Genomic DNA, 25,566 nt, shown 5'->3' with positions numbered 1-25,566 from the left:
ATTAGATTTACTTTACATGGTCCACAAGGACAGAACGGAGATGTATGGCAAAGTCTCAGGGCAGAAGATCTCGCTTGCCATAAAGATGGAATGTTCTGGTATTAAAGACTTTCCATTAATAGAATGAGGTGCCTCAAGAGAACTTCGGAGCAAATTAGGTTTTTCAGAAGAGGTTTGATAAGGGGAAAAGGGGTCAAATATATGGTGATAAAGGAAATTTAACTTAAATACAAATAATTACATTGTATGTAATATACATTTGACGTATTATTGAATTGTACACTTGAAATTGATATAATTTTGTTAACCAATGTCACCCCAATAATTTTAATTAAAAAAAAAAGAGGTTGGATAGCCACTTGGCAGAAGTGTGACAAAGCTGTTTCAAGCAATGAGTATGGGATACACAGACGATCTCTAAGTCCTCTGCAATCATGAGTTTGTCATTATATGAGTGAAGATAACTGTATTGGTCTGTCCATAGGTTTTCTGTCAGATGTTTATGCATCATAAATGTAAGGTGAGATATGCAAAGTAGTATAGAACTCTAGCATCCCAGTCATGTCAAACGACAAAGCTTTATTTCTTCCACATACTAGAGCCCTCTTGTGGATGAACAGGAAATTTCTACTCAGTTTAGTCACTCAGGGTAATGACTTCTGATGCTAACTACCCAGAGTTAGGCTGAACTTCGAGTCAAGAGTACAGTCCTCCATAAGACTTCCCTCACTTTAGACATCAGCCATACACTTGGGGGTTCCAGGGCCATTCACACTTCTGACCAACTAGCTAAAAATTGGAGGGTTCACACTACCTCCTCGGTTTCAGTAATTCACTAGAACAACTCACAGAATTCAGGAAAGCGCTACACTTAATACTATAGTTTTATTTTAGCAAAATGGATACAAATCAGAACCAAACAAAAGAGATGCATAGAACCAGGTCTGGGAGTATCCCAAATGTGCAGCTTCTACAGCCTTCTCCCTGTGGAATTAGGACAGATCACCCTCTCAGTACAGAGTATAGTTAACCAGGGAAGCTCACAAGAGCTTTAGTGACAGGATTTTATTGGGGCTCTTTATTGTGGTTTTATTATGTAGGCATGATTGGTTGATTGATTGGGAGGGGAAGAGAGAGAAGGAGGAAGGGAGGGAGGGAGGAAAAGAGAGAGAGAGAAGAGAGAAAGGAGAAAAAGGAGAGAGGAGAGAGAGATATTTAAAAGGTCTCATATTGGTGTTCAAATGCCTAAGACCAGAAGTGGCATGGCACTTCTCACAATTCATTGTTCCAAACTAGCCACATGGATTCACCCAAGCACATGGAGGGCATGAAGTGCAATCCTTCCATAGGTTAGAAGGAGAGAGTAAAAATAATATATATTTGAATAGTAGCCTCAATAATGTATTGTATAAGTCCTTCAATTGGGCAGCCATTTCTCTTAGTATAGTCATATTTTGTTAATATTTCCATTCACATATTATTTTTCTTACATGAATGTGGTCTTTAAACCTAGCTAAAATATCATTATAATGCATGAGCTTATTTGGAAACTCATTATTTTTATAGGTTTAAAGTTTTTTTTAACAATATAAAATAATTTCTGTATAAAGCATTTGTGTTCATCTTTTATTTCCATTAAGCACATTAACTTTAAATTGTGTGTTGAAAATAAAAATGATATGTAGCAGAGATATGGACACAATTTTTTTGTTCATGAAATTATTTCAACAAAAATAATTTTAAAGGGTAAAATATAACCATTTTTTATATTAAATTAAAAACTTGGACTTGAGAAACAAATATTTCTTTTTTATTTGCTAAGTAATCTAGGCTGCTATCTGCTTTATTTTAATATCATAAATACTAAAGGGAATGAAGCAGTCTTAAACTATTAGTCATAATGTCATGCAAACACACAGATAAGTAGTTATTAATATGACTTCAGTAGGTAATAGATTTTTCCTTTGCAAAATAGAACTTATAAATAGATTAAATGAAGCAGGAAGCTCAAAAGCGGTATTCAAGGCCATTCATCTGACATTCAAATTCTCAATATATATAACCATTTCTGGATGATGTCAAGGATATCACATCTGTGGGAAAGAATGAAAAGAACTGAGAAGGGGAAAGATAATTATTTTAGAGAACAGGCTTGCTTTTGTTTAGAGACTTAGAATAGTTGAATCTCCTCCCTTTCTCCATGCCCCAGGCCTATGTGAATAATTGGTGGGTATATTACTTCACATCAATCATCACCTAATAAGATGGCATTCTAGGATCTTCCTGAAATTACATCATCCCTCCTTATCTACTCTTCTCTTAGGAATTCAAAGGAGGAAATGACTAACTAGTCATGCAGCATGGAAATTTACAGTTAATTTTGAAAAGACTCTTAAAGTATTAGAAACTTTGTTGGAAATTCAGTTAAAAAAAGGATGGCCTCCAAATCAACTGGGCTCTTCCAAGTCACAAGAGATCATATGGAATAGTTAAAAAATAACGACAATGATGACGATGATGACGACGAAAAGTCCCATGGGACTTGATCACCAGTCCTTAAAGAGTAGTAATGAAAAGAATAAAAATGATTTCTATAAATTGAAGGCCTAATATATATAAGTTATATTTATTATCTTTAGTGATCCTAATAACACACAAAATAAATGTTTGGATCCTTAATTTGAGATGAGTAAGTAGAGATTTCAAAGAATAAAATCACTTGACCAAAATCACACTGCTATATCCAATGGTAGACCAGTCATGAGATTCATGTCTAGGACTATCCTTTTCTTCCAACCAGTGGCTTGCTGGAGCTGACTTGTACTACAGGTGTGCAAGGGCTAACTGTTAAATTTTCAGAGATTTTTCAGCCATTATTAAAAAATAAGTTGTATACATCTACAATCAAATAAACCATAGTTTAAAAAGATAATACTCAAAACTCGTCACTTCCTCATTCCTTTACTACATTTGAATATTATCTGTGTTCTTGAGGTTGTTATATCTGTACGATGGAAATAATATACAAGGGGCACTGCTGTGTATCTCTTTCAGGCTCCCTAATCAGTGATGTCATGTAGGTAGCTTGAAATCAGACATAGGGGGGTATTTACACCATGTAAATCAGCAAATGCTACAAACCTGAGCTTGGTGTATTGTTCTGGTGCTTTTCTAGATTTAGTAAAGTGATAAAGTGTTAATGAAGATTTAACATAAAAGTGTTCCATGCCTGTAGCCATTATGTTGTGAATAGCAGAAATAAATGAGGGACTATTCTTCCAACATTCAAAATCTATCATTCAATTTAGCAAAAATTTTACTCACGTTAGAACTACATTAATCCATCAATTGTTACCTGAATACAGAAGTTTGGCAAAAATCAACAAATGCACTCTGTGAGAATAATTTGACTATACAGAATTGACAATAAGGTACAAGAAAGAGTATTGTATATTTCATTAGTATTTGTAAATTGCATGCTGCACAATCCTTAATATCATTAAAATTTATTAAAAATATATCTATGTATGTACACCACACTGTCTTTTAGAGAGCTGGTTAAACATTTGCCAGAATACCAGAGCTTTCAACATCATGATTTTGTCAAAATTGAATGAAACTGCTTTTGCCAAAGTCACTGATTCCTAGTTGCTAAATTCAATTCTTTTTTATTTGATTTCTTTGTAGCATTTGGCACTTCAGCAACTCTTCTCTTATGTGAAATATTCTTAGCTTCCGGAACTCACTCCTTTGCTTTTATCATAGTTCAATCTGAGTCCTTTATTTTGATCTCTCTTCTATTTAATACATCTTAAATAGTGATATTCCAAGGTGTTCTATCCTAGGATCTTTACTCTTATAATATTCACTCTTTGGATAATGACAGCTACTCATAAGGTTTAATAAATTATGGTTTGATCACTTGCAAATCTCTATCTCTGGCCTAGATATCTCTCTTAGCATTATATAGGCAAATGTCTATGTATCTATCCCTAAATGGATATCTTTTAGTAACTGCCATAAACTGAATGTTTGTGTTCCCAAAAGTTCATGTGTTGAAAACAAATCCCAATGTGATGGTATTTGGAGGTGGGGCCTTTGGGAGTTGATGAGGTCATGAGGGTGGGGCCCTCATGAATGAAATTAGTTCCCTTATAAAAGAGACCCCAGAGAGCTTCCTCATCAGTTCTACCATGTGAGAACACAGCAAGAAGAGGGCCATCTATGAACCAGGAAGTTAGCCCTTACCAGACACCAAATCTGCTGTGACCTTGATTTTGAATTTTCTAGCCTCCAAAACTGTGATAAATAAACTTCTCTTGTTTATAAGCCACCTAGTCTATGATATTTTGGTTATAGCGGCCAAAACTAACAAAGACAGAAATCTTGCACCAAGTATAGCTAAAACCTAATACATATGTTTTTCCTTGCAAATGTGCTCCTTTTTTGTTATTTTCTAATCTGAATAATGGCATTATGCAACCATCCAAGGAATATATGAGTCATCCTAGACTTTTAACTAAACTCCAATTTCAATCAATTACTAAGTCCCTTTATCTGGTACATCTCTCCTTTTCTGTCTAAACCTTAAGCTAATGCTTTAGTTGGGCTCTAACCATCTGTTGTCTGGACTATTGTAATAAGTTTCTAACTGTTCTCCTCGCATGTACTTTTGCCCACTTATAATCAATCCAACATACTGCTGCCAGAGTTGTATTTCTAAAATGTAAATGTAATCATGTCATTCTCCTACACGAAATCTGATTTTCTATAGCAGGATTTTTCAGTCTTTTTCACTGCAACTTCATAGGAAGACATACTTTGTTTATCAAAAGCCAGTGTATGCACACACGCGATGTACAATACACATGAACCCACACACACACACACACGTCAATAATAATACACACACATTAAAATAAAAATGTAACAAAACAACAGTTGACTTTCTTAAATGTTTGCATTCTGGTATTTAGTACATATTATTTATTCTTTTAAATAGTGGCTTATTTCAGGCCACTAATTTTATGATCTGCTAATGGGATGTGAACCATCAGTTTGTAAAATACTGAAGTAGAAGAAAAAATATCTGTATCCACGAAGCATAGCACACAAAGCCTTTCATAATCAAAAGTAAACTAGAAAATATTTTTAAATAAATGATAATAAAATATAACCTATCAAAAATTTACTGTATGATTCTGTAAAATCTAAAGCTATTCTAAAACAAAGTTTATCAAAATTTTGTTGAATATAGCTAAAGGAGTATTCAGAAATTTAAAGTAATATGAGGCTTAACTAAAAACAGGCATGAGAAAGCTTTGTGGAATGATGCTAATATTCTGTACCTTGAAAGCATAGGCTACACAGATGTATGTAGTCATTAAAATTCAACAAATAGTATTCCTAATATGTATGCATTTTATTATATGTAAAATTTACCACTCAAGAAAAAAAACTATAAAGACATTTTAAACTATAAAGATATGCATGCTGAAGTGTTTAGGAAATATTATGGTAATGTATGCAATTGATTTTGATTATGTATCAAAATCTAAGATATAGTGATAAATAGACATGTGGGAAAGCCAGTATAGTAAAAGGTTAATGGTAGACTAGCTGAGGTTTTTACATTCAAACTCTTGCAACTTTTTAATACGTTTGAAATACTTCTTAACAAAATGTTTAAAAAATCATGCTGTGAGAAAGAATACAGACATAAAAGGGTACAGATTGTAAGATTCCATTTATATGCTATTTAAGAACAGTTAAAAGTAATCCGTGGGCAGCAAAATGAGAACAGTGATTGACATGACTGGAAGGGGTAAAAGGAAATATTCTGAGGTAATAGAAATGCTCTATGTAGTAGTGGTTATATGGACATATATTTATTAAAATAACATCACGTCTATACTTAAGATCTGTGCATTTCATTCTATATAAATTTTGACTGACTACAAATAAAAATAAAAAATAGGTTATGATATTGATATTAGAAAAAAAGTTAACAACACAATGAAAGGTACTTCATAATGAGGAAATGAACTATTAACAATGTACATTTTAGGTTATAAACTTTATATTCCAGATAACATAGCATTAAAATGTATAGTGTAATACCACAGGTATAATAAAGAGTCTGACTCCATTGTTGTTGTTTAACCGCTGATGGTGTTCAAGTCCCACTACTCTTCCTTTGCCTTTTGCAAAGTGACAAGTCTTTTTCTCTTTTGCTGCTAGTGGGAAATTCCAACCATGCAAGCCCTGGCCCACACAAGGGAGAACTCCCACTTGAACTCACCCCCTATCCATGATAAAAACCTCAAGCTAGTCTCCTTTTCCTGCCCTATTTGCAGATCTTCTTGGGAGCCACCAGCTCTCTCTAGAAAGCCTTATTATATGAATGATAAATCATTTCAAATGCTTTTCGTACATGTGTAGTATCATCAGTCTTGACATTTGTACCAAATTTGGAGTGAAAAGGTCCTTGGCACTTCTATGGAGTGACTATTTAAAGCAGGGCATGCAATAAATAGAAAGATCATAGAGATATCCTTTAATTTACTTCTTTTGTCCTTGAAATATCGTGTAAACAAACAAAAATACGTATCTTTTGCTGCATGACAAAATACCTCATTACTTAGAGGTGAAAAAATAACTTACTATTTCTGACAGTTCTTAGTGTTGACTGAGCTCAGGTGAGTGGTTCTCACCAGGGTGCCATCAAATGCCATGAGTGGGATCAACTGTAGGCTTCTTCACTCGAATGTCTGGTTCCTGGATTGGGGTCGTTGGAAAAGCTGGGAGCTGTCAGTCTCTCCATGTGGTCTAGGGTTTCATCACAGCGCATCATTCTCAGGTTAGTCACACTCCCTACTGCTGTCTGGCTTCCAAGAAGCAGAAGGTAGAAGCTGCCAGCCACGGTATGTGACATGCCTGGAAATGGCACAGTGCCACTTCTGCATTATTTTGTTGGTCGAAACAGTGAAGGGATTTGTCAAGATTTAAGGGGGTGAATAAGCAGGCTCCTACTTTTGATGGGAGAGGGGCAAGTCTCATTGCAGAAAAGCATGGGGAATGGGAGTTATTGTTGTGGTCATCTTTGGAAAAAACTATCTTCCATAAGAAGGATAAAAGACTGAATTACATAACGTAAAGCAGAGCTAACTGATGTATGTTGAACATTATAACCTAAAAACTGAAACCCTACATCCTATTTTAATACACATAAAACATTCATGACACTGACCATAAAGAAAAATTAATATATTCCAAATCGTTAGAAGCAGGGCAGACAACATTTTCTGATCGTTACATCTGAATGATAATACTTATTGATTACAAAACTAAAAAAGCATATATTTACCCCCTCTGGAAAATTTAAATGCAGTGAAACTTTTAAGTCTTCTACTAAACAACTTGATTCAGAGAGAATATCACAACTAAAATGTTACAATCTTAGAAAACAGCAATAATGAAAATGTTATATATAAGAAACTCTAAGATGCAGCTCAATCATAGCTCAGAGGTGAATTATACAGAAATTTTTACTTAGAATAGGCTGATGGCTAACATGATCTGCATGTATAATGGCTCAAACACAACCCAAGTGTATCTCTTACTCACATAAAAGTAGAGGACAGGTGAAGAGCTCAGGGGGCTGCCTTCCTCCACAGAGTCTTTTGGAATCTCTGGCTAATGGAGGTTCTGCCATATTGAGTTTCTGGCTTTCAGGGTTTCCCTAGTTGTCATCTCCATTCTATCCACCTAGAAGAGCAAAAGAACAGAGAGGAATGGATAAAGTGGGTGTTCTTGGTTCGTTTTGTTTTCTGTTCTTACAATGCAAGCCTTAAAGTGGCACAACTCATTTTGGCTCACATTCCATTGGCTAGAACTCAGTCACATAGCTACTCATAGCTACGCCTCTAGGGAAGATGAGCTAAAGGAGCAGAGTCAACATTTACAAAAGCAATCTTTCCGTTAACAAATGTTTATGGAGTGCCTAGTATTTACTGGGACCTGTACTAGGAATATGGGATTTAGTGAGGAATATAAATGAGACACACCATACTCTCGTGAGTCTTATAGTCTAATGAGAAAGCAAACAATTATAATAATATAGGAGTTATATTCATATAATAGAACATTTTTATCAGTGGAAGTAAATGAATTAGAGCAGTATCAACATGTATACATCTTAAAAACATGTTGTATAGTGAAAATCAAATTGCATGAGGTTACATCTTACGTGTTATGTAAGTGTATATGTATATGTATTTTTTAGGAACCTTACATATTAGTAAACTAATTAAGACATGTATGTGAGTGATAAATATCAAATTCAGGACAATGGACAGCACTGAGAAAGCAGCAGGGTGAAAGAGGCAAGGAGTGTAATTTCAAGGAGGTTTATTCTTTATTCTAATTTATTTTTGACAAATAAAAGTTACATCTATTTGGGGTATACAATTTGCTATTTTGATATATGTTATACATTTTGAAATCATTAATACAATCTAATTAACCTATTATTACTACTTTTGTGAGTGTATGTTAAGAACACGAGATCTGCTCTCAGCAAATTTCAAGTAAAAAAAATTACATTATGGACGTGGTTCCATAGTGTAGTGGTTAGCTTTACACACAGAAGGTCCTAGGTTCACGCCCCAGTGGAGCCACGGTCCATGGTCTATGCCACCCTGAACGTGCCCGATCTCGTCTGATCTCAGAAGCTAAGCAGGGTCGGGCCTGATTAGTACTTAGATGGGAGACCACCTAGGAGGACTAGGTGCTGTAGTCATAAATAATAATAAATAATAAAAAAATACATTATGACTAACTACAGTTACCATGCTGTAAATTGGGTTTCCACAACTTATTCACCTTATACCTGAAAGTTTGTACCATTTGATCAATGTCTCTTCTTTCGCTGGACCAGAGACTCTGGTAACCACCATTCTACTACCTGTTATATTATGAGTTTGACTTTTTTTGTTGTTGTTGTAATGCTTCGTTCTTTACCTTGGTCATGAGAACACCGGTGTTCATTATATTATACTTTTCATAGTTTTTTTTTTTTATGTCTGAAATTTTCATAATGTGAAGAAAATTCTGAAAGTGCTTTAAAATAAAACCATAATCCTATGCATATATTCAGTAGTAAATTCATGTACAAGTGCTTTTGTCATAATCATCAGTAAATACTTATGGAAAGTTTTTTTTTAAGAGCATGGAAAGACACAACATTCATAATTTCCTGTTCTAAAGAGTGACTGTATTATGCCAGACAGGGAGGGAAAGTTCAGTGATTGGATGAGTGACTCTGATGAGCATCTCCTGGAAGAACAATGATGCCTTATATGGCCATTCTGGCCACTTCTGCTTCTGCCTATTCAGATGATTTTCCTTTAAAGTGTCCCTCAATTCCACTGACAAATTTGTAACGGTTTCTCCATGGCTGGGGCAGGGTGGTTATTTCTGCTGAGATGGCCATTACTTCTTGGTGCTGGCCTTGGGGATTTAGAATTGATTGAGAAGCTGAACAACCACAAGTAACTACCAGATTTGCTTTCTTTCTGGAATTATAGATCAAGTAAAATTTAAATTGACTGCCTGACAATTCATTCTGGAGAATTCTATCTGATAGCAACTAATGCCTAAAGCCCCATTGGGTCATGCCATTTGAATCCCTGAGTGAGCAAATGGAAAATCAGAGATATGCTAACCCCTTGGGGTTTCTTTTTTTTCTCCTGGACACAAAGCTTTTTCTCTTGGATAAGAAAACCATTAGGCTAGGGTGTTGGCTTGGGAGACATCTCTACTCTTCCTTAGAATGTAAAGTTGGCTTCCATGCTGCATTTCAGCATACCCAGTATCACTTATTTTCATTTAGTAGAGGTAGTGCAGGAGGTGCATTGGAGAGGCCCTGAGTTTCTGGGTTCTCCAATTCCTCTGGCTCCTCCAAGATAACCCCATTTAGACCAATATAGCACATATTTAGCTGGTCAGCCCACTTATTTTAATTTTAGAAATTGGCCACAATGGAGAATTTGACTACTTCAGCTCTGCAAAGTTCATGATTATAGAAATTTTGGCAGTCTCATTAACACTGGCTGAAGTCAGAAAAGACTTCCTTAACAGAGTTTTCTGTCATTCTAGTTTTTTGGGTAAACATCTGTGGATTGCGGCACTTACTGTTTAACAGTTTGTTTTTTTTTAATTCTTTCAGCACCCTGCAAGACATTGATGGCATGCTAAAAATGAGTGATTTGAAAATAAGTTAATAAATAGACTATTAATATAGGTGTGTTCAGGCTTTAGGAAAACCGACGATGCAGAGGGTGGTATCCCATGACTAAAACCATGTATGTATATGTGTAGTTAGGTCAATTGAAGATGACAGATTATATATATATATATATATATATATATATAAAATATATATACATACACACACATACACACACATATATATAATTAGACAGACAGATAGATAATAGATAATAGATGATAGTTTTCCAACAATTAGAAAATCCACATTTTCTCAAGTACACATGGAATGTAAAATGTTGAACTAGGCCATACCACAAGAAAACCTCAACAAATTTCAAAGACTGGCTGTCATACAAACCATGATCTCAAATATCACTTCAATTACATTAGAAGTTAATAAGAAAAAATATGCCCACCCATATTTGGACAATAAAATATATTCTACCAACAAACTTGTAGGTTAACAAAGAAATTTTAAAAACTGTTTCAAATATAAATTCTCACTTTGTATGAGTTCAAGGTCTCTTGTAATCTTATGACCTTTCAAATACAAGCCACTTCCTTATTAAGAAAATTCCTAAAACAACTTATTGCTGTGGATTTCTGCTCTCTTGCTTCATTTTATTCCCTGGGCATTTCCCTAATTTTATTGTGAGTTCAGATATTCATTTAAAATAATGTTATTTCATTTTATCCAGTATTTCTTGGTGGCTTTTCGTTTGGATTTGTGTTTAGCTGGAGGATTTTCTGGATATCTAGTATGCCATTTTGCTGGAAATAGAAGTCATTGTTCTCTTTTATTTATATAAATATATCTATCTTATTTGCTTCAAACCTAGGTTTCCACTATAGATTATTTAGCAGATACGATCTAAGTAAAAATATGTATCATAAAGATTCTTAAAAAGTGAAATTTAAAGATAGATGTTAAAACCAATGGAGAAAATACCAGCATTTTTCTATCCATAACCAAACGATGCTTGGTAATTCACATCTGATCTATTTCCTGCCTTCCTTATATTTTGTCGATTTAGTCATATTATGTGCAGGTCCTGCCCCTGGCACAGCTAGAAACATAAACCAACTGGGATTTTCAATGCTATGACTGTGATTAAAATTACTGTCATTTGGACCAGAAAACAATGAACTCAGTGTCAGTTAAGAAAACTAAAGACCTGACCAAACCCACCTTCACCCTCAGCACATAGAGATTGTATCAGAGGTCACAAATGCCAAAGGGTTCTCCCAGCATGTGGATGGTAAACACATGCTTACCCCTGAATCTGGCAATAGACTAAATGTCAAGGACAGGGTTCTGATGTTTATGGTGTAATATGACTTGTTTATTTGAAGAAGAACCTCTCAGAGTTACCAAAACAAAGAGAATTCACCTGTGCTAATAACAACCTCAAACAATCTGAAGTTAAATTTTTACTTATCCTTTTTTTTCTTTCATTATTTGAGTATATTATCTAGTTGAATGAATTGCCTCTGAAGCCAATATAATTCAGTAATTTCTTTCCATAGTTCCCTGTCCCATCCTAGTAGCCTACAGTGTCTTGTGTGTGTTCTATATCTTTGCAGCTGTCTTCCCAATGTCTCTTTTCACATCAGTATGTTGATAGAGTGACAGCTGGCTGAGCTGTAGCTTATGAGTATAAAACAAGTAATTGCCTCTCCCTTTCGACCTGACAGAGTCTTGTATAGATTGATATTACGGAAACTACAAGTGATTTTTAAACTTCAGCAAAATAGAACAATCCTGTAGCTTTTACCCTTAGATATGGAGTGTCATATGTGGTTTAAAACGTTCAATAAACATCCTGACTTTCTCCTTTATAAAATGTGCTCTTTACTATGCTAACTTTCAAGAAGTCGTCATAGAATTACCTATTATTTTCAATCATTAAATTTTAAAAGTGAAAATAACCCCTTATATATCTCATTTAATGTTCTTATAATGGGTGGGTAGGCAGTGCAAAAGTTCAATTTAATTTTACTGAAGTCCTCTAGCACAAAGCATTCTATAGCTCCATTTCCCACTAACCCATTTTTTTTTGCTATTAATGCTCCAGCTGCACCGGTGTATGGATTTTTTTAATCAGTTGCCAAAATACCCTTATCCCTATTTTAGCCTGTCAGATATTGGTGACAACAAAACAGTCCTTCTCATAAGTAATCTTCCATGGTGTAAACTTTCTTGAAAGTAGCAGGCATTTGATAAGTGTTGAATTAAATTAAACATACTTAAAATTCTACTTTAAACATCATTTATTTTTTTCATAGAGAATAAAATTGCCACATATTAGTTCTACAGAAATCTAATTAATTCAGATTTCACGTTTTATATTCTTATTTTTCTGTTCTCTTTTCTTTACCAATATGAGGCTGAAAGTTCAGGCAGATCTGAAGCCTAGTTCTAATGAGGTAGACGACTGAGAGTGGCCTCTGATTTAATCTGTGCCACAGTGTCTTGTACTAGCTCCCTTATAAGGTGAGTGAATGGATATGAATGTTCAAGGGCAAGATGCATTAATGCCCTAATGCAATTGATTTATACATGGCTGCATCAAGCTAGCAGGCTGGAATGGAGTCAGGATTTCTTCATGCTTCTCAGAGCAATTAGAGGTTGCCAGAGGGGAATGAGACCTCCCCCAAACAACAAAAAGATGAGGGGGAGAATGCTCAGCTTTATCTTCTTGAAAGACTTGATCAAATCCTAATCCTAATTACACAACATCATTGACGATTGTGTTGCCTCGTGTGGAGCCGGGAGAGCTGCACCTCCAGCTGGGAAAATGCTATGTCTCTTTCTCTATGTAGCCATCTTAGATCATTTAATTCACTATAACTTTTACTTATATTAAAGGAACTTGTATTATGTGTCTCTGGGTTGATAATAATGCCGTCGTTATGATACCTGCCTATGTCTTAGCTATTCTATATAATTTGAAAGCAGGATGATTGAAACATGAGTGATATTTTTGTACAAGCCCTATAACTTATACAAACGAATGGGGGCTGTCATTTTTTGAACTCCTTTTTTCAGGAATTTGTTGTCTAAAATTGCATTTCCTCTAAATAATACATCTACTTTGCTTTAATTTTCTTATTTTCTACAGTGTCCTAATGATAATTCCATTGCTATTTAATAACTGTAAGACCTTGGGTATATTAATCCTTTATGAATCTCTTTTTTCATCTATAAAATTGAAATAATGGCATATATTTAATAGTGAAGCATAAACCCTCCACTCGGTGTTGTACAACTTTGTCTTCTGTCAGCACCTCCTCTTCCCCCAAATACTACAGTTTGTGCTGGGAAACCACTGTTACCCTCTGCCTCCATTCTCACTCTACAGATTATGTAAGTTTAGTTTTAAATTTGCAGTTTGTGGTACTTGTGGGAAAGTGAAGAAGAGATGGTTATTAAGTAAGGGAAATATGAGTCTGTAACTCAGGAGAGAATTCTGGGATTGAGCTCGTTCTTACAGAAGCATCAGTATATACATGGTGGTTTTAGATACGGATGCTGATCTTATCACCCAGGAACCAAGTATGAAGTTATAAAAATGGAAGCAGAAACATAGTCACAGACATATTTAAAGGATATGGAGAGGAAGCAGAGCCTATGAAGTATATTGGAACAGATGCATATCTGTGTGGGCTAACTGGCAAATACCTTATACTCAGATATTTCAAAGAGTGCAAATAATGGGGTCTAAAAAATTAGTTAACTTTTTTTTTAAACAAGGACTGATTTGCATTTCCTTTCAAAAAGTCAGCTATATGTCGGTACAGTATGAGGAAAGTTTGGTTTAATATAACTTGGTGTTGAAAAGACCTAGCAGGATCGGGGTTAGTTGATGACAATCTCAATGCCAAGGGTAAGACATAATCCATCTGGTCAAAACTGATTTTTCAAAATAGCTGTCTTTCTTCCTTTCTTTATCTTGTAAGGCCTTTTCTTTTAAAATTAGCAGTCGGCTCTTTCCTGGCTCTTAAGGGTGCAAAGTGTGTATCACTTTCTGTGCTATTTTTGCCAGTTTCTGCTTTAGGAGTCCCATAATTGTCATCTCATAGTATCCTCCAGTGTCTAATATCCTCATCACTTCGTCATGAAATAACTTGGCTAACATACCTTATTTCATTTTCTCTCTTGGCCACTTTAGTACTTTTCATCCTCCAAAGTTAGTCTACTTCAGAATTGAATTCATTACACCCAAACCCTTTTGATTCAATGACTTGGATCAAATAGTCAGTTGTCAAGCTGAGATGAATAAGTCAAACTGATACACTTCTTTGGCCAACTTGTATGAAGCCAAAGCTCAGGCCATTTTGGCTACCCATATTTGAGCCTGTCATTCAACATATTTGTGAGCAATTGGAATAAATGTGTTTATGAGCCCACTAAAGACTAAAGACACCATAAGTTGGAGCCTTGAGGAGTTGATGATTATCTCTTTGTAAACCCGCCCCAAGCTTCATCTCGCAATTATCCTCTTTAGATTACTTCACTTTCACGATTTCTCCAATATCATCTTTCTTTATGTCCTCTCTGCCATTACTGACCTGATCCTGACAATCTAGACTTTTCTCATTTATTTATTTGTGGTAATTCTTGAACATCTTTGTTCTCTCTGAAAACTGTATTAAATTGTGAATATATTTATTTCATTTTTGTAAATTTACTACTACCACTACTACTATGACGACGACGACTATTACTACTACTACTACTACTACTACTACTACTACTACTACTAGAATTACTACCACTGCAGCAGTAATCACTATCATTAACCTCAGCAACAGCACCAGCTCTTATTCATTAACTCAATACTATAATTGCTATAGGTCCTTGAACCTGTATGTATGCTTCTGAAACATGTAACATTCTTTTCAGTATTTTAATTCGTGTAAATGACATTGTGTATAGATTCCATTATCTTCTTTAATTCTTCCGCTGAACTATACAATGTTAACATATATCTATGTTGCTGTGTTTACCTAGTTCATTGCTTCTCACTTCTACACAGTATACATAGTATGTATCTATCACATTTTACAGTTCCTTTTACAAAAATGATGAATTAACACCATGTTTCTGTTCCTTTTATAATAAACCTTATTGGAAGATATGTTTATACTTGTTTTCACTTCTTCACCTCTAATTCTCTCTTGGACACTGAACAATCAGACTCTTGTCCCCAATACTACTCTGTAACACAGCATGGAAAACACATTTGTCAAAGTCTCCAATGAATTCTGAGCTGCCAAATCCAGTTGTCATTTTTTAGTTGTCATCTTACTTGACCTTTTGACTGCATGATCCAGCCTACCTTTTCAATCTCATACTCCAGTACTTTCCACTTCATTCACTGGACTCTAACTGCATGTGCTACATTGTTATTTCTCAAACACATATTAAGCCTGACTTAACATCATCTTTGGTTTTTCTTGTTAGTCTGCCTAAGACCCTCTTGTCTTCAGATAGATACATTAATCCATTAATTAGCACCTGCTCAGGACAGCCCTGCTGCTGCCATTCTCTCTTCCCTTACCCTACTTAATGTTAACTCAGAACACTTAGTATTATGTGAAATCTCATTAAAGCATTGCTTATTTATTTTGTTTATTGCCTGTCTCTCCTCACTAGAATGTAAGCTACCCAAGGGCAGGAATATTTTCTATTTCTTTCACTACTATGTTGCCATGGTTTGATACAATGCATGGCTCATAGATTTTGAGAAAATTTAAGTTGAATTAATAACCCAATCATGTCACATGAAGTGCTCTTGGAGTTTCTGTAAAAAAAACATGTCTTTGTTCAATTGTTTGTTTGTTATTTTAGTAGTTTAGTAGAAAAGAGACAAACCAGGCAATCAAATTATGATTGGCTGTTACTATTGCCAATTATTTCTGCCCGAGGATGTGTCATGTCATGAGTCCCTTCAAAATAAGCAATGAGATAGATATTACAGGAACCAAGAAATATAAACCAGTTAAATATTTTTTCTTCTGCCCCTTTATCTTATACTTTAAACAGCATGTAGATATTATTCAGATAGTTTTGGCTCTCTCCTTGTGATTTTTCTATTTTTCCATTGTCTATCTAGTTCTATGCTTCCTACAAGTTGTGGAGAGGGGTGGTAGACACTGAGTTTTGTCTCATTGCTTATTTTGAAGGGATCAGAATTAGTTCTAACCAAAGAAGAGAGTCATCCTTGAATTTGGTAACTACCTAAAGGAGCTATAAACCTGTAAGAACTATAGAATATTCAATATGTAGCAAACGTAATAAAAATTTTACAGAAATAAAAAATAGTTTTCTCCTACAAATATTGAAATAGCTCTTTCTCCCTAATATTGAAAACAATTTACAAATGATATATTTGCCTCAGAAATAATAGCCTTATTGTATATGTCAAATTATAAACCCAAAGAAGCAGCTTGCTGTTTCCTAAATAGCTAATTCTGTCCTTTAACAGATAGTATTGCCTCTTCTATAAATAAATAGCAACAATCAGTATATTATGAATTAAAAGAGGACAAGATGACCAGACTGACCTCTATTCTAGAAGACCTACCAAACCATATCTGGAAAACCGAAACCAGTAATTATGTCACTTGTTATTGCAATTTGCACTCCAAAATTAAGCTGTCTTATTGTTTCAGCTCTTGTTGTACTAACTGCCATTTGTTCTGGAAACAGATGGGCCCTTGCTAATTAAGAAAACTGCTGTGATTCATTAAAGAAATAGCAAACAACCGAATGAAGTGTCAGTTCTTAGGGTCACTCAATGTACAAAGCTTGATCGCATTACTCATTTGTTCTATCTTCCTCTGAAACATTGACTTAACCTAATGATTTACCATATATTACCTTTAAGTACTGTAATTACAAAGACCACAGCACACCAAAAGGCTTAAGTATGTGCGGTATTATTTGGGGAGTGAATATTTCATTAGTTATTTTAGACCCCTAAAAAGATGATTTATAAAAGCATTACCTTCATACTTGGAAGAGACCTTAGGAATCTTTTAGTTCAATGTATTTCACTCACTCAGTTGTTCAATACTTATTAAGTTTCCTCTTCTTACTAAGATTTGTGCTAAATGCTCATGATGCATGTATCAATAGGACTATTCTTGTCCTCAAGTTTTCAAAGTCTTTTTTGGAACAGAAATACATATAAGGCAATCATAATAAAATACATTATTTTGTCATTGAAATGTATAAGAAATTTTCTAAGTGCAGAGAGAAAGAAACACCTAGCTCTAACAGGGCGAAAGATGGTTATATAAGGTTTTTGTGGAAGACACAATGTTGTTAGCATATAGAAAGCTTTTTATTTTTTTGTTTTTCCTGCTGCTATCTTGAATGCCATTTTATTGATCTCTCCTACTAGCTCTAATCATTTGTTATTCTCATTGATTTTCTATGTAGATGAGACTATTACCTATAATAATGATAACTTTATGTCTTCCTTTCCAATGTTTAACAATCATTTCTTTTTTTCTTTTTTTATTTTATTGTAGAGAATAAGATATCCAGAGCTGTAATGTGTTCCAGTTAGGGTATAGAAAGTGAAAAGAGATTGTCCTTCTCACTCTATCAATGAGGAAAACCTAGATAATATACAAAGTCATAAATTTTAAAAACCAATCAGAGAGCTGAGAATTTTTCAATGAACTAAATACATAGATTTCAAGCCTTTCTAGGTGACAAGAGAATGGATGCCATTTCCATCCCAGGCAGAGTGGGAAGGAAGAGAAAAAAATCTATTAGATGGGCATAGGAGAAAAGAACAAAACTTTTACTAAACATTTAATAGCTATATATGGCTTGGAGTTAACATGACAGAATTCTTAAGAGTCCTTGTGGCAGAACAAGTCTGCATCTACCTGTCAACCTTTCCTATGGGCTTTCAACAAGATATCAGGGGTAGCCCAGCAAAAACTGAGTATGAAAGGCAAAAGCCTGAAGATATGACAGGAGAGCTGGTTCTTCATCAAGGTCATTGCAGTGGCCCTCCAAAGGCTTTGAGCAAGGAAGAGATCACCCGAGGAGCAGAAATCCAGGGGCAAGACAAAAAAGCAAAGGAATTCTAAGGTAACCCAATCATTGTCAGCCAAACTATAAAGCTGTGATTTCCCCTGGATCTGCAAGCTTGTGACTGCAGTATTAAGCATAAAAAGTTCTTTAGAGTTTGTGGATGCTTTGATCTCCTTTGAAGGGGAAGTTCTGACCCCACCACTGAAATAATCTAAATTAATGGTGAAATAAATCTAACTAAAGTTGAAGAAAAAGTCCATATCCAGGTCAAATATAGATTAGATTGACTCGACTCCCCTCCTCCAATACATTATGGCCCAGCAGGAGAAGGGATATGACTTTTCCTGAGATAAACATTATTTACTTTAGATTCTACTGTGTTTCTTTTACACACAGTATCTGGCACACAATAAATTATGAAAAACATTAAGAAGCACTAAATTGTAACCTATGATCAAGAGAAGAAATAGTAAATAGAAGCAGATCCGGAGATAATTGAACTTATCAAGCGGGGCTTTACAATGTCTATGATAAATAGGTAGGGTATTTATATGAAAAGGTGGACAGATGAAGAATTTCACTGAAGAGACGGAAAATATATTTTAAAAACCCTTCGAAATAAAAATGCGAGGATTAGAAAATACAACATCATAAATGAAGAACTTATCCAAGGATTAATAACAGACTAGGCACAGTATAACAAATATCATTCAGTATGAAAAACAACAGAAACTATCACATGTTCCTGGTAGATGTGCAAAATATTACAATGATTTTGGATAATTATTCATCAATCTCTTATAAAAATTAAACATGCATCCGTACTAAGATCCAGTGTTTCCACTCCTAGGTATTTTCCCAAGAGAAATGAAAACACAGATCCAAAAAAAGAGACTTCTATAAAAATGATAATGGCATCATTATTCATAACAGCCCAAACTAGAGAACAAACCAAATGTCAATCAATTGGTGAATAGATAGTGTGGTATAGCCATATAAAATGCAACTTCAAAATAAGAATGTAACACATGGATGAATCTCAAAAACATTATGCTCAATAAAGCCAGACACAAAACAGTACATTCTATGTTTTTCCCATTTATATAAAGTTCATAAGAGACAAATCTAATCTATATTAATAGAAATTAGGAAATATTGCCTATGGGGATTGATGGGAAAAGACAAGGGAATTTCTGGCCAGAACAAAATATTTTTTGGGGGGTGGTTATATGAGATTATAAATTTTAACAAGAACTGAACATCTTTTAAAGGTGTATGCATTTTATTGTTTATAATTTGCACCCAAAGCATAAAAATATGTATTCTTAGAGTTAAGGCTAAATAACTAACAAAGAAACACTGACATATATTGGCTTATATAAAACCAAAGTTTATTTTTTCTCTCATATAATGGTTAAGCTGTTCTGAGCTAGAGGAGCTACTCTGCTCAAAGTAGTCACTCAGGGAGCAATATATTCTTTTTGCTCTGCCATTTCCTTAGAATTGTCTTCAACTGAATGGTCAAAGCAGGATTGCTGCTATGTCCCTGTTCTAGTACATGAGTAGAGAAAAACAATCCATGGAAGTTCATTTTCTTTAGGATGACCTGGAATTCAAACGCATGACTCCCACTCCCATTCCAAAAGCCTAAAATTAGTCACATGGCCACTCCTAGTAGAACACTCATTGTCTGAGAGTTTAAGCAAGGGAGCTGAAAGAGCATTAAGGAAAGAGAATGTAAACAGGGACAATAGACTAGTGGTTACCAGAAGGTGGGGAAGGGGAGAGGGAGGTAGATAGGGTCAAAGGGGTCAAATATGTGATGACAGAAAGAAATCTAAGTATGGGCAGTGAAACATACAATGCAAAATATATATGACTTACTGTTGAAAAAAATTAAAAAATAATTTAAAATATATATATGTGTGTGTGTGTATATATGATTTTTATATTTGTATATTACTATATACATATATATATACACACACACAATAATAATACACACACACACATGCACAATACTAACACACACACACACACAGAGTCACCTAAGCAAGTACGAAAGTAAACCGGGGAAAGTAGCATGGCTTTAGAAGTACTGAATGCCTAGTTTGGGTATATGATTAGGAATTTCAAGTGAGACCAGTTTAAACAAAGTTATTTTGTTTCTAATCATGCTCAGCTCCACTATACACACACGGAATAGCCTGAGAGTTGTATTCAACAAGTGTGGCTTTGCTAAAGGAGTATGATGAAAAGAGATGATCCATTGTGAGTGTACGCATGGGAGTGATTATAATGATTAAGCACTTTGTGGACAAATAAACAGGCTCATAGAAGGCCATCCATTGTCATGGATCTAAAATGTGTGGAGCCAGGGGTTGAACCCAGGTCAATCTAATGCCAATTTCTGTCCTTATTACACATAGCACAGTGAATCACTGCTTTAAGTGGGAGCTGAACAATATAATTTGATGGATCATGTAATATCTATGTATCAGGGAAGTAGATGTACAACTTTATACAGTAGTAATCAATGATTCGACTTCATGATTAGGGAGAAAATAGGATTTAAATAGAAAAAGGTGTAAATGATATAAAATAAAAACAACTCTCTAATGGATCTATCCAGATAAGGCAAATTTATTTAAAAGGTATTTTCTTATCTAGTGACTAGAGAAGTCCAACCACTTATTTTTGTAAACGAAGAGACTAAGACCTAGAAAATATAAGGCAGAGCCTGAACTAGAACAGAGGTCTTCCAAGATCTAGGCTGTCATCCTTTCCATTACACCATGCAATTTTAGAAGGTTTAGATATAGTCCTGCCTAATGCCAAAAAGATTGGACAGATGACCTCTTGACATTGCCTTTATTCTTTTAAGATATATTCTGATTCTATAATACCTGTCACAAGATTATACACACTGATATCTAGTAACAGTATTATCTTAGTCTCTTTTTCTTCTAGCTTTATTGAGGTATAACTGACAGATAAAAATTATATATACTTAAGGTGTAAGATGTGACGATTTTATATTTGTATACATTGTAAAATGCTTACCACAATCAAACCACCTTACTCTCTTAATGAGTCTTTGTATTCTTTATCCTAAAGATTCATGGAAGCTAAGAATCCAATGCATTAATTTGGCTGTTTTGAGAAAAATTAAGTACAAATAAATATCGGATACTAATTTTCATTCAGATTGTAATGGAAAAGATAGCAACTTTTCCACAATCTCCTAAATAATTTTCAACTGAAGAAATCTGGAGATAAGCTTAAGAACTGTACCTGGTAGGCAGTGCTTATTGAATTTTTCCTTACATTGCTGAATAATTTCACATTACTTAGGCTGTGTCATTATGTTTCTATCACAATGAGGGAAAAAACATTAAAGTAATGAATGTCGTGCCTCATTTGTCAAGATCTGAGTCACTGGAATGAAGCATCTTTCAGTGTAAATGCAATTTGGGAGGTTAAACCATACTCTTCCTATTTGAAAATATTCAAGTGGTTAGTACTGAGCCATTTTGCTAATACATTGAACACTAAAAATAATTTGGCATATGGGAAAAGTCTTCGAGACTAGATGGTTAAAAAGGAAGAGTAAATAAAAACTTCATGTTTTACTTATACAAGTCACAGTTTACCCTTTTGTGAAGAACAGCAAGGCTTTTCTGAAAATGTGTACTTACAGAATGTCATACTGTGTAAAATGTTATGAAGAAATCAATTTCCATTTTCCTATACACTTCTCTCAACATGCTGCTCTTGCAAGCATCAAGTGGGTGTCCTTCATTGTATACACCTCAAGCCACGAAGGAATTAATGGATAAAAGTTTAAGATGAGCAAACTGGCTAATCCATATTTGTAGTGTTAAACAACTGAGGCCTGGAGAAACTTCAGGGCAAGGGTGGTAAAAAAACAAAAACAAAACAAAACAAAAACAGTGAAAGAAGGACGAAACAGGTGTCAGATGTCTCCTCTTCCATCCCTGTTTATGAAATTAGGATCTCTAACCTCCATAAAGAGGAGAGAAGAGAAATTAAGCCTAGGAAAATGAGAAGGGGCAGAGGTTTTACAGGATTCATGAGGTAGCCTTTTTTTGGCAGATATTGGGTGTGAACTTTTGAATATTAGAATTCATGCCTGAATCGTGAAACATCATCTGTACACCTGGAAGAAAATGGACCTGAGAACCTGCCTGGACATCTTTTCATCATGGCTGGGTGGCCTGGCTACAATGACTGGTCGAGTGACAAACTATGCAGTGGAGTATGAGAGTCTCATATTAAAGATAATCCTGCCATATCCTAAAATGACCTCTAATGATTTCCACCTCCTGGTAGTCATGCCTTTGTGTGATCCCCTCTTCTTAAGAGTGGACACAATCTGTGACTTGTTTCTAACCAATAGATTATGGCAAAGGTGATGGATATCACTGCCATGACTTGGTTACGTTATATGGCAAAGGCGATGGGGTGTCATAACTGTAACTATGTTATATTATATAAGACTCTATTTATATAAGGCTTCATTTTAACAGACTGGAATGAGAGACTCTCCTTGTAGGCTTGAAGTAAGCAGCCATGTTGAAGAAGCCCATGTGGGAAAGAACTACGGGCGGCCTCTAAGATATGGAGGTAGCCTCTAGCCTCAAGTAAATATCCAGGGCTCTTAATAATGTAGTTTTAAGAAAATGAATTCTGCAGTTCCTGCGTGAACTGAGACGTGAATTCTTCCGCAGTCTAGACTCCAGAAGAGAATCTCAGTTCTAGCAGACATTTTGGACATTGCATCTTTGTGAGACTCTGAAACAGAGGACCCAACTAAGCCATGCCCACAGACTCCTGGTCCACTGTCAATGTACTTGCATTTAGCACTGATACGTAATGGTACAAAAGTTTATGCTGTGATAGGAAAGAAAAAGCATGAGCCAAATCAACTTCTCCATCATACTGACATTATTACTAATTCCCAATACAGAAATCTGTCCTCTGACAGAACAGTCTAGAAAGCACCTGCACCCGACTTCGCTCTCACGCAATGACTTTACATACATGTGTCTATGAAATGACATTTATTCAGTGCTCACCACATTCAGTAAAATAACTTGTCCGCGGTCACACAGTCAGTAAATTAAAGAGGTATAATTAAAAACCAGGAAGGAAATGCAGGTTGCTTGGCTCAACAACCTCCAGTCTTAACCATTACACTGTGGTATATCTCATGACACAGTTGGGAGAGCAGCCATCCTCTGGGACTCCAGACATATTGCTCCAGGCCAGTATTTCTTTAATACTGGAATGTCTATGATGATTATTTAATGTTTTATTTCTGTGTTAATGATAATCTAAAATATATTAATAAGCATATTCTGCATTACTTGGATTATTATCTAAAAGAGTTCTACCCATATATCAGTGCCCCTGCATTTCCATTTGTGTTTAAATGACACTAAATAACCACCTAAAGTGACATCTTTCAGACCCGTTGCCCTTTTTCTTCAACTATGACCCACAGACTCTTGGGCACCTATATTTTCATGAGATAACTTGCCAAGTTTATAAAATACTCACCTGGCCTAGGGTAAAGGTCAATCACGAACAAGTAAGAAAAATAGGACATTGCATACCAGACTAAATTCAGAGTAGAGAGCCTAGAACACGGGATAGGTACTTTGGTCAGAAGTAAGAGGAAGGGACCTACAGTGACCACCTCTACCCTACAGGACCCAGGGTGCCTGAATGAAAGAGCAAGAGAGTGAGCGAGGATGTGTACGTACACACACACACACACACATACACACACACACATGCATACAAAGGAGTATTTTGATTATAAGGAGGAAGAAATGTGACTGGGAGATAACTGAGAGGAGGGGAATTAGGGACGTTTCTGAGAGACTAAGCTCTAGGTCTGACTCTCAGCACCACTGAGGAAGCAATATAAGAGTCCAACCTGCTTGCCCAGAACCCTAGATCTGTGAGGATGATTTAATTATAAATCTCACTGTGTGACCGCGGACAAGTTATTTTACTGAATGTGGTGAGCACTGAATAAATGTCATTTCATAGACACATGTATGTAAAGTCATTGCGTGAGAGCGAAGTGGGGTGCAGGTGCTTTCTAGACTGTTCTGTCAGAGGACAGATTTCTGTATTGGGAATTAGTAATAATGTCAGTATGATGGAGAAGTTGATTTGGCTCATGCTTTTTCTTTCCTATCACAGCATAAACTTTTGTACCATTACGTATCAGTGCTAAATGCAAGTACATTGACAGTGGACCAGGAGTCTGTGTCCCTCTTTACTCAAAGCATGGTCCCTAGAGCAGCAGCAGCAGTGCATCTGAGCTTATCAGAAATGCAGAATCTCAGGCCCCACCTCAGACCTACTGAATCAGCATCTGCATTTCAACATGATCACCAGGTGATTGCTATGCACAGTAAATTTGAGAAACATGGATCTAGCACAGTAGTTCTCAGACTCCAGCACTTATTAAAAGGAGAGCTTATTAAAAGGAGAGCTTATTAAAAGGAGAGCTTATTAAAAAACAGATTTTGGATGTCCATCTCTGGTGCTTCTGATTTAGTAGACGTAAGGTGGAGTCTTTCTAATAAGTTCACAAATGATGCTGTTTCAGATGCTGCTGCTCTGAGGGCTAAACTTTGAGAACTACTGCACTCATATATGGTGGCAGTGGACAGCAAGATAGAGGGTGTAGTTACACTTCTGTTGTATTCAGCGTTTGAACAGACGATGGGGTGAGCCTGAGCCTGCAGGTGGAAAATGTCAGTTGATTCAGTCTTGAAGAATTAGCAATATTTGAATGCTCTTTATCATTTGAATGTTATATATCATTTCTTCCTATCCATGAGCAGGCCTTGTACATTATTTTAGTAATTCCTATACACCTTGTATTAGTCAGGAGTTCTCCAGAGAAACAGATCCAATAGGATGTGTGCATACGTATGTATGTATGTATGTATGTATGTATGTATGTGTATATATATGTATACATATGTATGTATATATGTATGTATATATATACACACATACATATATATGTATATATATGCATATGTATATATATGTATATATACATATATATATATAGGAGAGAGAGAGGGAGGGAGGGGGAGAGAGAGGGAGAGTAAGAGAGAGAGAGAAATTGAAATTGACAGATTGATTATAAGGAGTTAGCTCATTTGATTACAGAGACTGAGAAT

General features: G+C 35.3%; 1 protein-coding gene and 1 pseudogene across 7 annotated transcripts in view; one reads left to right on the top strand and one right to left on the bottom strand.

Annotated features, from left to right (window-relative positions):
• Positions 1–25,566, bottom strand: part of LOC120607012 (putative MAGE domain-containing protein MAGEA13P) — a 106,226-nt gene that overhangs the window by 68,787 nt on the left and 11,873 nt on the right. For 4 of the 7 annotated variants that reach the window (XR_005654033.1, XM_039868625.1, XM_039868628.1 and 1 more), the window contains one exon: positions 7,627–7,767. The exons of 1 other annotated variant lie outside the window; for it this stretch is intronic. The gene's annotated coding sequence lies outside the window, so the exon portion shown is untranslated. Of the gene's footprint in view, positions 1–6,663; positions 6,937–7,626; positions 7,768–25,566 lie in introns of all 7 variants that reach the window. 2 more of the 7 variants (XM_039868627.1, XM_039868626.1) reach the window with 2 other exon arrangements.
• On the top strand, positions 8,681–8,800 carry LOC120607015 (uncharacterized; annotated as a pseudogene).

The sequence above is a fragment of the Pteropus medius genome, unplaced genomic scaffold, assembly GCF_902729225.1.
Source record: "Pteropus medius unplaced genomic scaffold, Ma_sr-lr_union100, whole genome shotgun sequence".
In the NCBI taxonomy this organism is placed as follows: Eukaryota; Metazoa; Chordata; class Mammalia; order Chiroptera; family Pteropodidae; genus Pteropus; species Pteropus medius.
The sequence above is the reverse complement of the archived record's forward strand: the minus strand, read 5'-3'. Positions and strand labels throughout refer to the sequence as shown.